The sequence below is a fragment of the Carassius carassius genome, chromosome 42 (genome assembly GCF_963082965.1).
Source record: "Carassius carassius chromosome 42, fCarCar2.1, whole genome shotgun sequence".
Taxonomy (NCBI): Eukaryota; Metazoa; Chordata; class Actinopteri; order Cypriniformes; family Cyprinidae; genus Carassius; species Carassius carassius.
Window position 1 is genome coordinate 9237546 of NC_081796.1, and position 11119 is coordinate 9248664.

Consider the following 11119-nt stretch of genomic DNA (forward strand, 5'->3'; position numbering starts at 1 on the left):
TAAATAATGTAAACAAACTTAATAAAATGAGTTAGGTTTACTTAATCATTTTAGTAAGCTCAGCAATTAAATTTTACAGTGTGCAAACAGAGGGCTGTACATCTCATTTCTGTGTGTGTATTGCTCATCAGTCAGCTCAAAAGCGGCCGTCCACTCTGCTGCTCCTTTCCAGTCTGTTCGGGCGCCAAATGTAGTGTATTTTCGTCTGCCATAGATCTGAGGAATCACACAGTCTCGGGGTTTTGTTTCCAGAAGATAGACTTTATTTCAGAGAGAATCGAAGCCGAGATGTTCTCTGCGAATAGATCTCCTGAATGCTCAGTGGCATCCCATTATATACGGTTTTCCTGTTTTTAACAGGGCGTTTTTCTATTCTCTATAGTTTTCCTCATGCTTACATTTCAGTTCCTCCCTAGAGAGTTGAGAATATGGTAAAGAAAAAAGGCTCATTGCATGTTTTTCCAGATGTTTCCTATCTGTGGGTCAGGATGTTTTTTTTTTGCTGACAGGCACATTCCTTTCACACACAGGCTATATGATTATAATGGAATAAGACATATATGCATATACTGTATGTGATTAGATTCATCTTGATTATACTTGATTAATTAAAATCTTATTAATAAAAATCTTCCACACCACGTGCTAAAATGACCTCACTATTGAATATGTTGTTAAGCATCTGACAAAAAATATAGTTCCTGGAATTGTTTTATAATAGAAATTTCATACATGACTGGTAATATTTTTAAATGAATTGAAGTGTTTTTTTTTTTCAAAAGTACCTACAAACTAAAAAAGGAAATGTGTGCAATCTTCATAATTGTGTCAATGTGTTTAAATGTGTTAAGTATGATTAAAAACTGTTCTAAGAATATGTTTTAGATGGAATGGTGTTCATGAATATTTTGCATATGTTTTAATGGATTTTATTTTCATGGCATTTTACTGAATTTCTCAAAGACACTATATGCATCAATGTTTCCTTATTGATGGATCTATAAGTATCAAAGTTACTTTTGGTGTGCTATGTTGTGCACAGCTGTTGAAAAATAAAAACAAATGTCCTCCTTTGTAATTGTTACAATAAACACTACATATTCTGACTCTTTTTATGCAATGACTATCTTTGTCCTTTGGTCTGACGTTTTGTCCTATGGTGTGACAAACATAAAACAACAGAAAAATATACTTATTTTAAAAAAAATATATATATATATATATAAGAAAAAGAGTCAAGTTTGGCATTAGGGGAGTTACAATTATATCTCCTCTTAGATAGGTACAATTTCAAACAGTTTTGTAAGGTTGGCGAAAATGTTTTATTGGCATTCGTAGGGAAAACTTTATCAACTTCATCTATTTATGGTGAAAATTATTCTAATTAGTACTTTCATGTAAAATAAATATCACTTTAAGAAAATAATGTTTTAATAATATGAACAATTCTGTCTCAAGTATTTTTTTTTACGTTATTTAATATAATTTCTTAGAACTTTTTAAATGTCACACCATAAGACACATTTACAGTACTGTTGAGTGAAAACGTGAAAATAATATGTGATGTTGTGTTTGTCATTGACAAAATGAGTGACCACTACTATTTTCTGAAACTGCAGTTTTCAAACTCCACATACTGTATATATATTTTTTTTTCTTAAAAAGTTATGTTTTCCAAAAAAAGTACTTTTTTTCTTGGCCATTTGTCAACTATATATATAAAATGAAAGTAAATTACGCAAATAACATTAAGATTGTGTTTCTGTTTGTCATAAAATGACAAGTATGGTTTGATTTAAAGGTCAGAAGTTATAGCTTACACTAATAAGAATAAAAAGACACTTGTAAATTAAATAATTTTATACATACAAATTTAATGTGTAATATGTTTATCTTTTCAAACAGATTATGAAAGATTAAATACAAGAAGTTCTAAAGATTTTTCCTTTAGACCATCTACAAATGTTAATTATTCAAATAAAATTTAAGGACTGCTTTATAGTTATTTTCAAAGCTTTCAATATAGTGTCATTATAAGGGTGCTTTCACACTAGCACTTTAAGTGTGTTTGTGTGTGTGTTTCACTCACTTTCCTGACAAGCGTGACTGACGTGCTGCAAGCAGAGAGCTGTACATCTCATTTCTGTTCACCTTCACCTTGTCATAAGACAGACGCAACTAACGTTATGTACCGAACAGAGCCATAGAGAGAGAGGCTGAGTCCCAATTCGCATACTATCCGTCCTAAATAGTATGCGAAACTAGAATTAGTACGTCCCAAATTGTAGTATGTTGAAAAGAGTATTCCAAAGATACCCGGATGGTCTACTATTTCCGGTTAGAATTCGAAGTGCAGATCAATGCACACTCTAAGTGCTAATAGACGGTTTCAACGGCAACAACATAAACAAACGTTACTGTGCATGCGCGCTTTTGTGGACCTAACTTAATTTCCGGTAGACTTCCAAATAGAATCAATAACAACAGCCAAGTCCCTCTAGAGCAGATATTTTTTGATAACAAACAAAATATGTTTGTTGCGTGGATCAGGCGGACTTAATGAAAATGCTAATTCATTCTTTGCCAGCAGGAGATGTTTTAAAGCATAGACATAAATCGCGAGAAAGAGGTTTCCCCAGTAACAGCTGTAAACAAAGCAGAGCTGGTACGCTCACACGCTGTTTTATCAGGCATATATAACATGTAAGTCTTCCTTCAGAAATACAGCGATATAAAAACACCTGTGCCTCGCTTTGATATTTAAACATATAAATGTAAGGAATTATTATTATTAAACGTGCAGTACGTAAAGTTACTCATGTGTATTCAACGAAGCCTTTTTGAAAATCGATCAGTTTTAAAATTGTGGCGAGTCTCCAAAAATAAATAAATGTATGGGAAACACATCCCGCAGCACAACCACTTGAGCCCAACTTCAGTCTACTCATCACCTTGACTTTAACTGCGTTTGTAGAAGGCAATGCAGCCAGACCGATATACACAACACAGACCGGAAGTTAAAGAGCATATTGCAGGTTAGAAGACCCAACGAGTCAATGTATAGAAAAATAATGTAGGAACTAGATTTTCTTAAAAAAAAAATTATAAATACGCTACAGTGGCTTCTGGAGTCGTTTTTGTGATAAAATTTTACTTCCGCATCTGAAAATGGGCGTGACGGGCGTGACGTAGCAAGAGGGAGAGCGGTCGATTCAAACAACAGGGGGAAAAATGGACCGCAATGACGTTTCAGACGCTGAGGAAATTGTTCATACTTACTTGTATGACGGACCACAGCCATACAATTATGAACCTGCTAGGCTGCCAAGAGAGCAGGGACAGGCCAGGATTAATGTTAGACAGAACAACGGTCAGAGGAGACAAATTGAGTTGTGGTTTGAGGAGAACCAGTGGAGAACAGGGCAGGTGTCTTGGTGAGAGACCAGTGTTAGCTTATAGATACACGTTCGCTAACGATATAAACTGTGCTCACAATATTGTACAGATTATTACCATCGTATAACAGTTAATAGCAAATATATTATTGGTCATCTGGGCGTATTGGAACTTACAATAACAGAAACTAAGCTTTGATCAGGCGTTTGTCATGCTCATTAATATCCGTCCAGACTTACGTTACGTGATATAACTTAGCAGTTTCTCATCGAGAGACAGAGATATTTTTATTCCTGATACAATTTTTTGTTCCATAGGTGCATGTGTGGGAAATGTGAGGCAATGTTTAAAGCTGAGGAAAGTCAGTGTTGCAGGGAGGTGGATGCCTACTGGGCCTTAGTGGAAAATGTCACACCCAGACTTGATGTGCAGTGCCTGACTCTGCACCCAGGCTTTGAGGCTTGCTGTCTGAACCCATATGTGCTACAGATAGCCTATATGCACTTCAGACAGGAGCATGGACCTCTCCAGGCCAGCAGACATGAGTATGTTTATGGTAGAGATAATTTATTACTTTTGAGCTAAAAAGACATGTTCTAAGCGATCTCACGCGTTTTTTAGGCCAAAACATTTTTCACATACCGCAAACATCTATATATCCTCACCATCCGCTAGCTGCCTGTCCCCTGAACACAAACGCAGCTAAAACATATATCACACTATTTGATGCCATTGGTATAAGACTATCAATATTGATATTTCTTCCATGTCTCAAGGCAATACCGCTACACTGCATACCGACAGGTTGTCCGCTGGGCCTATGGCATTCTGGGCAGGCACATCAGGAAGCCCTTACCTGCATGCGTTGTGTCAGCCATTAGAAGACAGTTTCCAGAGAAAGGAGGACTCCATAAAGGTTTTGAATGGCTCAATTTTGTTGACAATCAATAGAAAATAAACAAATCACAAATTGTTGTATAAAACTTTTTATGATCATATATACAATTTAACAATCTTTCGGGTATCACACTAAGATTTCGTTAACGTGTTAAATCGTGAATGCTGTGTTATATAAACGCCAACAGCCTCATCCTTGTTGATCCTCTGGAGGGATCTGGAAAGGGGAGCAGGTGTAGTGGAAAACAAAACTGTGCTGCGTTCTCGTAGAGCCTGTGGTGACCTGGAGTATTCCTCTCTCAGAGACTCCATGAGGGCTGATGCATATGCTGGGAGAAGGAAGCAAAAGTGTAGATCACATTCATTGCTAACTCATGGTCTGACTTGCTTAATATTTAAGAACTGACTGAAACTGCCCACCATATGATGGCTTTTCCTTAACAGGACGGACTACCCAGCCACCTTTGCGGAACCTTGGGTAGCGAACCGCATAACACGCCTCACCATCACTGGTTCCAGCAACTTCTCTGCTGCCATTGTGGTTGAAATGCAGGGCTGCCAAGAGAAGTCTGTAGAAAAAAAAAGTAATTTTACCCATTACAAGTTGTGCATATGTAAATAAACCCAGAAGTAAAAAACTGGGGGAAAAAAGCATTGCTTACTGCAAATTTAATGAAATTTGGGCTGCTGTGTTAGACTGCATTAGTTTCAGAAAGTACTCATTCTTTCACATCACACACTTACCTGCTGTACATCCCAAGAAAGGAGAACCCAGTGTGCTTTGGTGCAAAGTGCAGGATAAGGGAGTGAAATGCCTCCAGTGAAAAAGTCTGATGCTGTGGGGACAACTGCCGAACATCCTTTACCAGCGCTGTTCTAGTAGCTACACTCTCCAGTTTAACTGCTACAGTTGATCCTGCATAAACAAACATTTTGTTTTTAAGATGAGTCATGAGTGTATGACCACAATGAGGTGGGATTTTTTACAGACAACTTCATTATAAAGAAAAACAACACATCTAAAAAAATAATTTATCATAATCTGTGACAAAAATGCTATTATAAACTACATTAGTGGATAAATCAGCAGTAAAATTTAATCTAGAAAAATCTGAACATTTAGGGAAGAAAAAAAATAATTTAGTGGGAAACAAATAAGAGACAATAAGTTTAACACCTAATCTGGTAAAACTTTACCCATTGCTCTTTGCATTGTTGTAAAATACATTAATAAAAAATTATTTTATAGCCTACTATAAAAAATGTTTATGTATAGCACAGCTGTTTAATGAGTCACTGTATTATGATATGAAAGGCTCCAATACAGTGCGGCACAAAGCGCTTATACGATACCCGATCTGGCAAAACTGGCAGTATCGAATCCGATACTCAGCATAGGCATCGGCTTGGGCATCCCTAATAAACAGTATTTTGTACCTGGTTCCAGCCATTCCTTGTTCCTTGCTTCGCCCTCCAGAGGTGGATGTGCACAGCAGGGAAACGTAGGAGTGCCATGTTCGTGGATGTCCTGAACGTGGTTGACCATGCTCTTCCACTTGGCCTCCATCACATCTGCATATCCATTAGGAGTGGAAGCGGCAGTCCAGTAGAGGTGGTTAATAACAGCTGGCCTCCACAGCTTCAGTTCTTCACACTCCCTCTCCTTTGCAGCAGCATCCAATGCTTTCCCTAGACCTGTTTCACAACAGAAACACAAAATGTTAAAAAGGAAAATGTAATTATAGACAATATAAACAAAACTACCTTCATCAAGATACATACTTTTTCCAATATGCCAGATGTCAAAGAAATGGCTTGTTCCTTTGGGACACAACTCCTCCCGCAACCACTTGGCAACCTGAAATGTTTGAAAAAACACATTGATTACAAGAACATTTGATTTTAGCTGTAAATAGAGTCGGGGCAAGATTCATGTGCGTTTCTTTACCTGCCGATTTCTGTCTGTGATCAGGGCTGACACTTGCATATGTTGCCGAGTCAGAAAACTTATGCTGCGCTTTAGGCCATCTAACTCACACCAGCTGCTACTTGGGACCTCGGAGCTCTATAAAAAATATTTTGTCATCTCACTGTGTAACATTAAACAGGTGATATGTGTGTTTGATAATATTAACTTACCTGGACAAGTTGAAGATCTAAAACCTTGTTGATTCTGTCCTCAATCAAAGAGTATGTGCCATATTTTGCACAATGGCCAGGAGAATCTGACCTATGAATGTCAAAAACAGTTTAATTCATATGGTTAAGCACAAAAACTAATACATTAAATTATATTATCCAGTTTAGACTTGTTTTCCATTGTAATGATATAAGCTGAAGTGTGCTACCTGCAGTCACCAGACAGGATCAGTCCACCCCTCATCTCTTTCAGATCTCTGATGATCCCTGCCTGCTCATTCTGCGACGCCTGCACGATGGTTGGAATCGTGTACAAGCGCTGATGGCGAAAATAGGTGCTGGCACTGATGCTCTGAAGCCCAAACAGCTTCAACATCCTGATGGTCTGGGTAGCCATGCAACCTGAAAAGTGGATGGCCCCACTCAGTAATAGGTTGCGGGCTGGCATATTGCGATGCAGCATTGGCTGGTTCTGCCAAAAACGCTGATACCCACATGCTGCACAGACCTAAGAGATGTATGTGAAAGGCAGAAAATGACTATAACATACAAACAACAAAGTATAATGATTAAAACAAACTATACAAGTTATGTTACAACATCATTTTCTACCAGAAAACACAAATAGTTTCTTACTTGCTTTATTTTTACAAAAGTTCCCTCCTGCTTCTCAACATTGCCTTGGGTTTCCCCACAACAGGCTGGGCAAATGGTAAAGAGAGACATCAACTGGCCTTGGCACACAATGAACTTATCAGCAGCACTGAAAAAAAAAGAAAAACATTATTTTTGACTTGACACAATTTGATCATATAAAAACTTAAATAAAAGAAAAATAAGTCTTACTTGAGGTCAGGGTGAGATTCCTGCTGTGGTTCCTCATCAGATGAATCACTTGTCATTTCCCCCTCTGGGATCCATGACATATCACCAGGTTTGTCCATGAAAACAGAGGATGACTCATCATCGGTATGCACAGGACTGGGCAGTGGAGTTGACGTTGATTTCTCAAACCTTTCTGTCCGAGTCCCCACACTGACCATCTTGGGCTGGGCCTGGACAGCTAGAATAAAAATAAGTCCAGTTATACAATTGTGTAACAGCATGTATATGATACATCATAAATATATTTTTTTACTTTGAGCAATGATGGAGCTATAACGTAACTTGACTCTTCTTAGAAGCAAATAAAAGAAAACAGCTTCTTGGAAAAAATGAAATTTAATATTGTAACGTTAGTAGGCTAGTTATTAAAGTTGCTGATCTGTGGACACTGGATAGTTCATTCATTGCACATCATATTTAATGTAAAATGTTAATCCACCTGATGAACGATGTGAAGGTCTGAGGTCACACTGTGAGCCAAAGTGATGCACAGATGATTGAGGGGCCAGTGGAGAGAAAGGCTCTTGCTCTGGGTCAGCAACAAACACTGCAGCACTGGCTGAAGATGTATCTCCCACTTCATTACTTGCAATTTCTGATAAATCCTTATAAACAAACATGACAAATTACGAATTAGCTGTGCTAGCAACTAGCATTAGTTATTATGCCTAACAAGCTAGCTGCAGTACTTTACAACAACTTATACACGCCACGTTGCTTCTCATTATTTAAATCATTATGTTGACTGATTTGTTAGTTAGTAAATGTAAAAAAAAAAAAAAAAAGACTTACGTTGCACAGTTCACGTTTTCGTCAAGCTGCATCTCTGACGGATCCGTGACCACCGTGTTTCCCGCCGGCGGGAGAACCCGAAGCTACGTGCACTGAAGGAACCGCACCAGCTCTGAGTCTCACTCGGTTCTTACTTCGGTATCCCATGTTGAACTCCATCATATCGCCGGGACGATAATCCTCCGATCTGAAGTGAACGCTACACACGACCGCGTTTTCCGAAGCCGAAGCGGAAGAGAAATCCCGTCTCTTCACCTGCACAAACCGCACCCAGGCACGAAAGATAGCACCGTCCTTTTTCTTGTTAGGAAACCGGTGGACTCGATGTCCTGACAGGCTGGATTTTTTGCAAGCTCCACAAACACAATTTACCATGACGATGATAAATTGAAATACAAAACCTACTGAAAACACACTGACTCACGACCGTTCTTACTGAATACCAACCTACTCTGCACTGAGCAGCGGCAGCGCACAGCAGCACACGTTTCCCTCTTGTGACGTAAAATGACGCGATGTTGGAAAAAAAAGCGTTTTTTACGAGCAGTCAAAGAAACGCTCACTTTATCTACTAAATTGGTGTCCTTATGTCATTTTAAACCATTTTAAATCCTGCATTATCTTTTTATATGTTATTTTCATACACGGTTAAATATTAATTTAGATTTTTTTTTAGCCTGCAATATGCTCTTTAACTTAGGGCCAGGCGCGTGCGCCCGATGAAACCGTCTATATTGCCCACAACCCATTGCGTGCAGGAGGTTCTACGACGACGCCACCCTGCTTCTTTACTCCTCAACTTGGTAGAAGAACACATTGTAAAATGTATTGTGAAAAAAACGATGAGAAAAAAAGATGGGAATAGTAAATAAAATTTTATTGGACATACAAGAATGAATGAAACGTTAACAGTTGTGGTGTGCGTAACTAGGCAACCACGTTGTCGTTCACGTTGCATGAAGTCATCGAAGTATGTCCCAGAACGTGCTTACTCTTTTGCTACACACATTTACATTACATTACATTTATTCACTTAGCTGACGCTTTTATCCAAAGCGACTTACAATTGCCACATATGTCAGAGGTCACACACCTCAGGAGCAACTAGGGGTTAAGTGTCTTGCTCAGGGACACATTGGTGTCTCACAGTGGATTCGAACCCGGGTCTCTCACACCAAAGACATGTGTCTTATCCACTACGCTAGCACCACCCCTCAAAAGTACCCCTACACACTCAAAACCAACTACACACCCCTACACACTCAAAAGTATGTACTTTTTCCTCACAAAAAAAGTACATACTTTTAGGTCGTAGTATAAGTAGGCGAATTGGGACTCCAACTCCATTGACTCCAATGGAACGCTTTTTTTACAGCAATGGCGGCTCGTGGAGCCTCTCAATAGTTCCCGGAAGTAGCAGCAAACCGATGCCATGCCATAGAGATGCAGCAGAACAAACCGTTTGCGACGCACTTTTAAAAGGTACGACGTTTAAATAATACGATTGTAAATTATTAGTACATCTTAATAACAATAAACTGTAAGTTAAAACCTTCTAGTAGATTATAACTCATTAAATGAGTAGATTTAAGGGATGTTATCAGATAACTAACAGATTAGGCTAGGATTGTAGCTGAATAAAGTTAGTAACGAACACCCTATTAATTGTAAAATCTGTTCTCTTAATTCAGTTTCATCCATCGTGTTTGGAATTAGAGAAAAGGAGTCTAAACATTTTTTTTTTTTTGCTGGGTGGGGAAAGTTAGCTAACGTTACATAGCCTATTAGTTCAATACTGTTTGACCGCGTGTGACAGCGGTAACTGGAAGTGGTAAAATGAGGTTATAAAGTTTGTTCCTTATTACACGTATTAAATAATTTAATTCCTTAATAATAAAACGCACCCTATTGATATAAATTTAGAGTGAATTGAGTTTGCAAAAACATGGGTGGAGTGTTTTTAGTCATTGTGATTCATTGACTATTGCCTGTCTATATTATATAACCTATCTATATTATAATACTACTGTATTATATACTTAAACTTGTTAGTGTATAAAAGTAACATACTGTAACATTCTGTGGGTGCTGGTAGGTGGAGGATTAGTGGTGCCACTGGACTGTTCTGTGATGGAGCATCAGTGAGGATGCAGGTCAGGAGTGCTGAGGGGACCTTTTTTTTTTTTTAAAGCTGCATTTTCATTCTTTATTTTTCTTAGTGCTGCCTTTGCATTGTTTGATATTTTTTTTTCTTGTCTCTTTAATTTTTTTAATAGACCCTGGTAACTGGCTGATGGTTCACTGGATTGCTGACTGACTTGCTGCTGGCTGACTGAATAGTGTCACCTGTCCCTGTCTCTCCTGTCTAGCCATGTCCTCTATTTCTTCACTGTCACTTTCCCTTCTCTAAGTGTCCTCATTAATTTTTTCCACAACCTTTGAAACTGATAGAAGCAGAATACATGGAATTGCTAATTTTAAATATTGAAAATATCACATCACTTCAAAATTAGAAATATTACTTCAACTAGTACGAGTTTGTACTTATTATATATGTATCACCTGAAATAATATAGCTGTAATCAGCAGCGATTTGCTGTATGTTTACAGGTCTAGGGGTGCATCGTGGAGCAGGGGCACTCCTCTTTTTGACCACAAAGGTTATCGGAATAGCACCTGGTCTCAGCCTATTTTTTAATTTTTTGGTCATGACAAATTGGTTTTCCTCAAAATGTGCCTGCAGAGTGACACACTTTTTTTGTCTACCCACATATTAAATGCACAGTTATAGGTAACACTGATGACTCCCTGCAATGTCTCAGCTCCCTGGGTTTAAATAAATTTAAGTATAATTACCTAACAATTTTTTGTTGTTGTTGTAATTTTTATTTATATTTAGATTGCTGCTGCTGACTTGATCCAACCATTATTTTCACCTCTCCATGTCAGCGGGGAAGCCATACATTTGCACACCTTCCTCTGACCGAGTGGAGCATCCCCATGCAGCACA

The 11119-nt window shown here is 38.2% G+C and overlaps 1 long non-coding RNA gene across 1 annotated transcript; it reads left to right on the forward strand.

The window, feature by feature from the left end:
- The first annotated feature begins 9477 nt into the window (after positions 1-9477).
- On the forward strand, positions 9478-10429 carry LOC132124466 (uncharacterized). Its single transcript, XR_009426766.1, has 3 exons — positions 9478-9591; positions 10205-10262; positions 10386-10429. It is a non-coding gene; the product is annotated as an uncharacterized LOC132124466 (long non-coding RNA).
- The last annotated feature ends 690 nt before the right edge of the window (positions 10430-11119 follow it).